This window comes from Fukomys damarensis, unplaced genomic scaffold, assembly GCF_012274545.1.
Source record: "Fukomys damarensis isolate Sample0158 unplaced genomic scaffold, DMR_v1.0_HiC HiC_scaffold_7, whole genome shotgun sequence".
NCBI classification, from domain to species: Eukaryota; Metazoa; Chordata; class Mammalia; order Rodentia; family Bathyergidae; genus Fukomys; species Fukomys damarensis.
In genome coordinates this window covers 19567760-19575697 of record NW_022900919.1, presented here as the reverse complement: position 1 = coordinate 19575697, position 7938 = coordinate 19567760, and the positions used below count along the sequence as shown (strand labels likewise).

At 47.1% G+C, this 7938-nt stretch overlaps 1 pseudogene; it reads left to right on the top strand.

The window, feature by feature from the left end:
- Positions 1-4770: 4770 nt before the first annotated feature.
- Positions 4771-4946, top strand: LOC104860156 (annotated as a pseudogene).
- The last annotated feature ends 2992 nt before the right edge of the window (positions 4947-7938 follow it).

Here is a 7938-nt window from a genome sequence, read left to right as displayed (position 1 = left end):
CCGCACCACCTAACCGGTTCGCTGTGTTGTTTCCCGGGCGAGTCCCGCAGCCTGTGAGCCGGAGCTCGTCCGTGCAAAGCGGGCCCAGACCAGCTGGGGGGCACCTGGCACCTGGGCAACTCTGGGACCCGGTGGTGTTGCCAGGACGAGGCCAGGGAAAGCAGGCAGAGCGGGCAAGGGTGCTTGCCGCCGCCCCCCACACTGCCATGGACGGAGCGGTAAAAGGAGAGAAGAGCTGGGGAGGGCTGAAGGATACGGTTATAAATATCTCCCTTTATCTGTGACCTTGTCCTGCCCTCCGCAGCCCTTGTGTTCTACTTCTGTCTTCCAGGAAAGCAACAGCAGCAGCAGCATTCTGGGCGGCGTCCGAAACAACCAGTTCTGGGCGGCTGCTTGGCTGAGCTGGCCGGACCCAGCAGACAGAAGGGCCGGGGAGAAACAGAGGCCAGGCTGGTGCCATCCTGGCTAGAGCCAGAGGCCCAAGCTTGCCCTGTCTCCTGCCTCGGTTCCGCTGAGCTGCGGGGATCCGACAGAAAAAGAACTGAAGTGGTTATTTTGTTACATGTTTGTAGACATTAACGTGCTTAGGACAGAAAAGTTGAAAAAGTATTACCCATAATTTTGCTTTACCCAGGTGAACTATTAACTAGTGTGATTTTTAAACACTTTTGGCTGAGGGTGTAGCTCAGCAGTAGAACGGGCTTATCATGCGCGAGGCTCTTGGTGACCCCGAACATAAGGGGGAAAAATGAAATAAAAAAAAGTTGAGATGTAATTTACATGAAGTAAAATCACCCAAACCATACATCTATTGCTGTGACTATTCTGGTGACTATCCTCCAGCCTCTTTTCTACATTATTACACATTTACATCTTTTTGAAAAAGGATTATTGAGTACTTACCTCTTTGTGACTTCCCTTTAGACAGCAATATATCACATTTTTTTCACAACATTAAAAATTATTCCCAGGCATGGTGCCGTGTACCTGTCATCCCAGCACTTGGAGGCTGAGGCAGGAGGATCGCTGTGATTTTGAGGTCAGCCTGGAGAACATAGTTCAAGTCCAGCCTGAACACTATATAACAAAACCCTGTCTCAAAAACAAAACAAATTGCATACCTTCATTTTAAGGTATTCATTTTAATGTATCTAATGCAACATATTTTAAAATAAGTCTTTACTATTAAATGTGATGCTGCTTCTAACTTTTCTTGGGTTTTTTTTTGTTTTGTTTTGTTGGGTTTTTTTTTGCAGAAGGGATTGAACTCAGGACCTTGAGCTTATCAGGCAGGCACAGCACCACTGAGCTACACCCCGGGGCCTACCTAATTTTTTGTTATCTTAACTGTCGGGAAGAGCATCTTGGTCTATAAGCCTTTGCATACTTACTTCCTCAGTTGTCTCTTCCTCACTTACTCAGTTAGCAGTAAAACACTACATTTATGGCCAAGGCTGTGGGCTTTATGCAAAGGCCTTAAAAGTTCCCCCAAATAATGCGGGGTGTGTGTGAGGGAGCATTGCTTGCTAAGGACCATGAAGGCACCGCTAAATTAGGGTCTTGCCAAATGTCATTGGGGCCTCGGAGGCCACGCAGAAAGTCAGCACTCCCTGGTTCCCTGCAAGCCCAGGCTCCTCCACAGAGTCTCTGCACCCAGAGGTCATTGGCTTCTGTGATCCATCTGGTACCGGCGCCCCCCAGAACTCCAAAGAGAAACGTGTTTGCTCCACCTCTTGCCTCCTCAGCATCCTTTCCTCCTCCTGCCTCCTGGCTTTTCCTGTACCTCCTCTCCCGCCAGCCTTCAGCTGAGTAAAGGAAAAGATAAATTCTGGTTCAGGGTCTAGGACCAAGGTCCTAGCCTTCATGTTACTGATGTGTGCCCCTGCCGCACCCGTGGGGACCTGTCCTTTGCGCTCAGGGTGCAGGTGCAGGCAGGGGAGATTCCGGCTGTTCAGCTCTGGTCACTTCATCATCTCTGGTCACAGGGCCCTTGATTAATGTCGCTGCTGTTCTCCTTTTATCTTCGTCCCAACTCCCACCCTTCTAAGGGGTTGCATATGCTTGCTTTTGTTTTTAATGTTCCTGAATATGTACAGTGGAAGTGTAGCTTCAGTTGCTTTTACTCCTTTAATCTGAAATAATTATAGACTTCCAGGAAGTTGCAAGAAATAGAACAGGGAATCCTACAGGAGTTTCCCCCAACAGTGACATTCCATAACTGGAGTAAAATAGCCCAGATCAAGAAATGGGCACTAGTACAAACTACTAAATTGGGCCGGGGATTTATTCAGTGGCACTGCGCCTGCCTCAAAAGTGCAAGGCCCTGAGTTTGATCCCTGGTACAAAAAACAAAAAACTACTAAATTGACTACAAACCTTATTACTCAGTTTTTGTATGCCTTTGCCTGTGCACCCCTGCATAGTTCTGTGCAGTTTGACCCCAGGAATGTACCCACCACCATAATGAAGACACTACAAACTCCTTGTCTCACGTTCCTGTCCCCTTGTTTCTATACCTGTCCCCTGGCAAAGGCTAATCTCTTTACAGTTGTCATCTGGCCAGGTGCAATGGCATATACTTGTTCTTTTTTTTTTTTTTTTTTTTTTTTTTTTTTTTTTTTTTTTAGACAGGGTCTCCCTATGTAGTTCTTGAACTCACTATGTTGCCCACTCTGGGAGGCTAAGGCAGGAGGATGCCAAGTGCAAGCCCAGCTTGGGTAATTTAGTAACTTAGACCGTGTCTCAAAATAAATAATAAAGAGCTGGGACTGTAGCTCAGTGAAAAGGCCCTGGGTTCAATCCTCAGTAGCCCCTCTACATACACACACACACCAAGTTATATGAAGTGAATCACATAGTGGGTAACCTTTTGAGATTTGCTCCCCCTCCCCATAATGCCTTTGAGGTACATGCAGGTTTTTTTTGTGTGTGAGTTTTTTCTTTTTTTTTAAGTGATCCTCCTGCCTCTACCTCCAAAGTGGAACAACAGATAGATGTCATGCCTGACGTTTTTTTTTTGTTTTGTTTTGTTTTTGTTTTTGAGACAAGGTTTTGCTATATAGTTAGGCCTTAAACTCACCATGTGTCATGCTTTGAACTCGAGGCAATCTTCCTGCCTCAGCCTCAGCCTCCTGAGTGCTGAGATTACAGGTATGCAGCACCAGGCCGGGGCTACTGTGATTTGACTTTGCATTTCCCTGATAATCAATAATGTTGAACACCTTTGCAGGCCTTTATCTGCCATCCCTATCTTGTTTTCCATGGTGTCTTTTCATCTTTGGCTTATTTCCTATTGGATTATTTGTTTCACTTTTTAAATTTACGTAAGTGGCATTTTGACATATGTCTTATTTTGTTTCTTAGTTGTCTTTCAGAACCACGCTCACCACATTGGGAACATCCGATCTGCTATTCCTGGAGGCTGCAGGAAGCTCAAAGCCAGGCATGCCCACATTCATGAGCTGATATCCCAGAACAGAGGCTGCCCCCAACCTGAAAATGACCGTGGCCAATGTCTGCTCGCGCCTCTGCCTGAGACTGCGAGAGAAGGGTCTTGCAGATTATTTGGAGAGTGGGAGGGCGTGGGCCACCCCCATAAGCCCGGCCGTGGATCCCTGAGCCCTGCCAACTTCTGGCATCGTCCCCCTAAGTTTTCCAACCTGAGTGTGGTGGATTAACTAGTGGTCAACTTGGAACACCCAGCTGAACCGACTCAGCGTGGCTGGGCATGGAAGACCCAGCTGGGGATGCCTGCCGATGGTTGGAAAAGAGAACTGGAGGGGAAGCTTGTGTGCTGTTGATTTACCGGAAGAGGCTTGTCACAGCTGGTTTTCTTGATGTGAATTCAGCTGTTCTCCTCAGCACAGGAGCTCGGGTCCTCGCCATTGTGGGGTTGGCTGTATTCTCAGGGGAGCTCTGGTCTTTTCCTTGAGCGTGGCTTCCTGGCCCCATGCAGATCCCTCAGCCTGGTGGCACCAATCCTTCAGACTTGCTAGCTTATACCACTGGTCTTTGGGCCTTCCCAGTGCAGACCCTTGATACAGACAAGGATGAGACATTGCCTTGGGCTCGAGGCCTTCAGCTGGACTTGACTGGGACATTGCCATGGGATCCAGGGCCTTAGCTGGATTCTTTGGGTCTTTAATGTGTGGACAGATGTCTTGTACTCCTCTACATTTGACTTTTGGGGTCAATATTACAAAATAATCTTCTAAATTATGTGTCCTGTATTTTTAAAATTAATTTTATGCATCCTGTATTAAATCTAGTCCCTCGCAAACTTTACAACACTGATACAATCTTTTAGTGTTAAATGAGTTTTTTATTGCTGTTGTTGTTATGTGTTGCTGGAGATTGAACCAGGGGCTCTCTACCACTGAGTTACATCCCCAGTCCTTTTTAAATTCTGAGAAGGACCTAGGCGTGGTAGCACACACCTGTAGTCCCAGAACTCTGGGAGGCTGAGACAGAAGGATTGCAAGTTCAAGCCCAGCCTGGGCAACTTGACAATTTAGCACTTACTGAGATATTCATTGTCTCAAAAAATAAAAAAGAGGCTGGGGGTGTGGATGGCTCAGTGAAAAGATAACCCATGCTGGGATTACAGATGTGTACCCTCATACCTGTTTCTCCTGTTCAGTAGCTTTTAAATTTTCCCTTTTGAGACATCCGGCAGTGGGGGAAAATTTTTGGCCAGATGTTCCTCAAAGGACTACTATCTAGAAGAGGTAAAGAACTCAAGCTCTCTTCTGCTCCTATCCTCCCCTGTGCATGCGCTCACCTCCGTGCCTAACCACATCTCACAAGACTTTCAGAATCAAGTGATTCCTGGCTAAGAAGCAAAAGCAGACCACCCCATCCCTCAGTGGATTCAGATGAAGACTGGTAATAAAATCAGGTACAACTCCAAGAGGAGACACCGGAGGAGGGCCAAGCTGGGACTGTAAGAAACTGAACATGAGCCACAGCATGTTTCACTCTGGAAGTCACAAAATGATACATTCTTTATCATGGTCAAGCTTACATTACCATATCAAGCTTAAAAATACCATTGGCTGGACAGCTGAACGTGCTTAATCAGGAACCTTGTTCTTTGATCAGCACTAATGAGTCAACAATAAATGTTTGAAACCTTTTGAAAAAAAAAACTTAAAAAACCAGACCCCCCCCCACCAAATTTCAAGACCCAACCCAAAAATGGGCATCTGAAATGAATACACACTTCTCAGATGAAGAAGTAGAAACAGCAAATAAACATAGGAAAAAATGTTCCACATCACTGGTCATTTGAGTGATGCAAATGAAAACAACACTGAGATTCCACCTCACTCCAGAAAGAATGGCTGCTATCAAGAAATCACAGAATAACAAATGTTGGTAGGGCTGTGGAGAAAGAGGAACCCTGCTCCACTGCTGGTGGGAGTGTAGACTGGTGCAACCACGGTGGAGATCAGTGTGGAGATTTCTCAAAGAACTAAAACTAGAGGTTCCACTGACCCAGTTATTCCCTTTCTTGGTATCTTCCTGAAAGAATTAAAAGCATCATGCAACAGCAATATACGCACTGCCATGTTTATAGAGGCACAGTTTGTAATAGCTAAGTCTTGGTAACAGCCCAAATGCCCATCAACTGATGAAAGGCTAAAGATAATTTTTTTTTAATACAACGGAGCACTACTCTGCCATAAAGAAGGATGACATTTTGGTACCGGGGCTCGAACTCAGGTCCTTATGCAGAAGGCGGTGAAACCACTGAGCTAAATCCTCGGCCCTAAGACCATACTCTTAAGTGAAGTAAATCAGACACACATGTTTAAGTATTGCACTATTTCTCTGCTGTGAGAAACTGAAAGTGGAAATGGGAACTACAACATATAGTAGATATTGGGAAATGGGAAGAAAATGTTCAAATAAGAAAGGGAACAAGGTAAGGAAGAAGCGAAAGAAAAGTTGTGAAAATATAAGGAAAAATGGAAACAAAGCTTTTTTATATGAGGAGGGAAAGGGGTCAGGGGGAAAATAGCAAAAACAGAAGAAGCAAGATATATCATATACAGGTACAAATCCCCTATGATGAATGTGATCGTTATATAGATCTGTCCTGAGACGGTGTCCTCCAGAAAGAATTCAGTTGTCTTGGACCCTGTCTGCTGGAACCTTGTCCCTGGGGAGTGACTCACACATATTGCAGGAAAGAAGACCAGAGGTGTACTTCATGTCCAAGAGGGACTTTGCCTCAGGTTATAGTACCTATTCTTCAGGCCCATGAGTTCTCTCCTCACGATCGTTTCCTGTCCCCTGAGAGGCCTACATCTACCTCCTCTCTCCTCTGTAAAGAGAGCAAATACAGTTTCAATTGCATTGGGTCAGCCCAGCATAACAGTGAATGTCTATAATCCCAGCACTCTGGGAGGCTGAGGCAGGAGGATTCCTGGTTGGAGCCCAGCCTGAGTGTAAGGTCAGACTGAGGCATCATTGAGACCACTGGCGCAGGCAAAGTCTAAGCAACATGTAATGAGTTTATTGCCATCTGGTTGCAGATGGGCCAAGGGCATTAAAGCCATTGGCACTGAGAGGAGGGTGCTTGTGGTTGATATGGGGCATTTCAAGTTGGGGGGTCGCTGGTCAAGAGGACGGAAACTCTTAGAGTCCCATGGGTGGTGGGCCATGGGCTGGCTGATAAACAGGGCGGTGGTGAGAGCAGCAGGGCGCCTGCTGGCTTCTTGCTCTCTCTGTGCTCCTATGGGTGTGGTAGCCAGTCTTCTCTGGCGAGAGTCTGATTTGGGGGTGGGGGGGCCTTCACTGAGTAATTTAGTAGGACTCCGTCTCAAAATAAATAATAAAAAATGATGGGCAGGGGATTTGCCTGCCTTTCAAGCACAAGGGCTGGAGGTCGATCCCCAGTACAAAAAAAAAAAAAAAAAATCTGAGGATATAGTTCAGTGTGGAGGTCTTGGGTTCAATCCTCTGGATTGAAAACAAATTTTTGCACTGGGTTGTGGGGTACCTGTTTTTTCTTGTGATGTTCTCATGCTCATAATGAATTTGTAAATCTTTTTGTCTTCCTGATTTCCTAGCCAAAGCTCTCCTTCTGGCAGTTAGCTGCTGAAGGAGTTGGGGAAAGGCCCTGAAATGCACAGCTCTTGTGAGTGGGCTACCTGAAATGCAGGCCTCTTGGGGATCAGCAAAGGCAGAAAGGCTTTTTCTGAGCTCCCTTTCTCTATCCAAAGTCCTCCCTGAAGGACTTTGATCGTCCTAACGCCCTCCCCAGGAATCTGATCCACAGGGGGTGTGGACAGACCTTGGCCGGGTCTTCTGAGGGTGCTGGGACTTGGGTGTCACCTTCGTCTCAGGACAAACTTCACTCACTGTCTCCTCCCCTCATCTGCCATAGATTGTGTCCCCACCAGCCCCAGATGCCCCAACCACTGCTCCTACCCACTGGTGCTGGGAAAGCTGCTCAGGGCCACTGTACCACTGAGCTGCACCCTGCAGGCCGAGATGTTCTCCTGTTAATCTGTTTCATTTCAATTTAATTCATATTCCAGCTAAAGAATCCAGAGGTGCAGGGAAGCCACGTTTCGCTCCTAGCTCCTGTATTTGACAATGAGCATTCTGCAAGGCAGGAGACCTGTCTGGGTCTGCCAGACTGTGCCACCAGCCCCTCCGCACATCTGTAGGGTCAGGAAGGAGCACAGTGCAGGGTTGTTCACTCAGAGGAGCAGATGCCCCAGCCCTGCCCGTCTCTATGCTTCCCCAGGATGCTGTCCTTTCGGGCCCCAGGCCATCCTCCATGGAGAGCCCAGCCCAAGCCGGAGCCTCTTTCCTCCTGTCCCTCCCTGCTCAGCTGCGTCTACCTCCCCAGCTGACACAACAGGCCAAACAGATCTGTCTGGTTCCTTAGAAACTGACCTCCTCCCTCTCTCCCTCCCGCTCCCT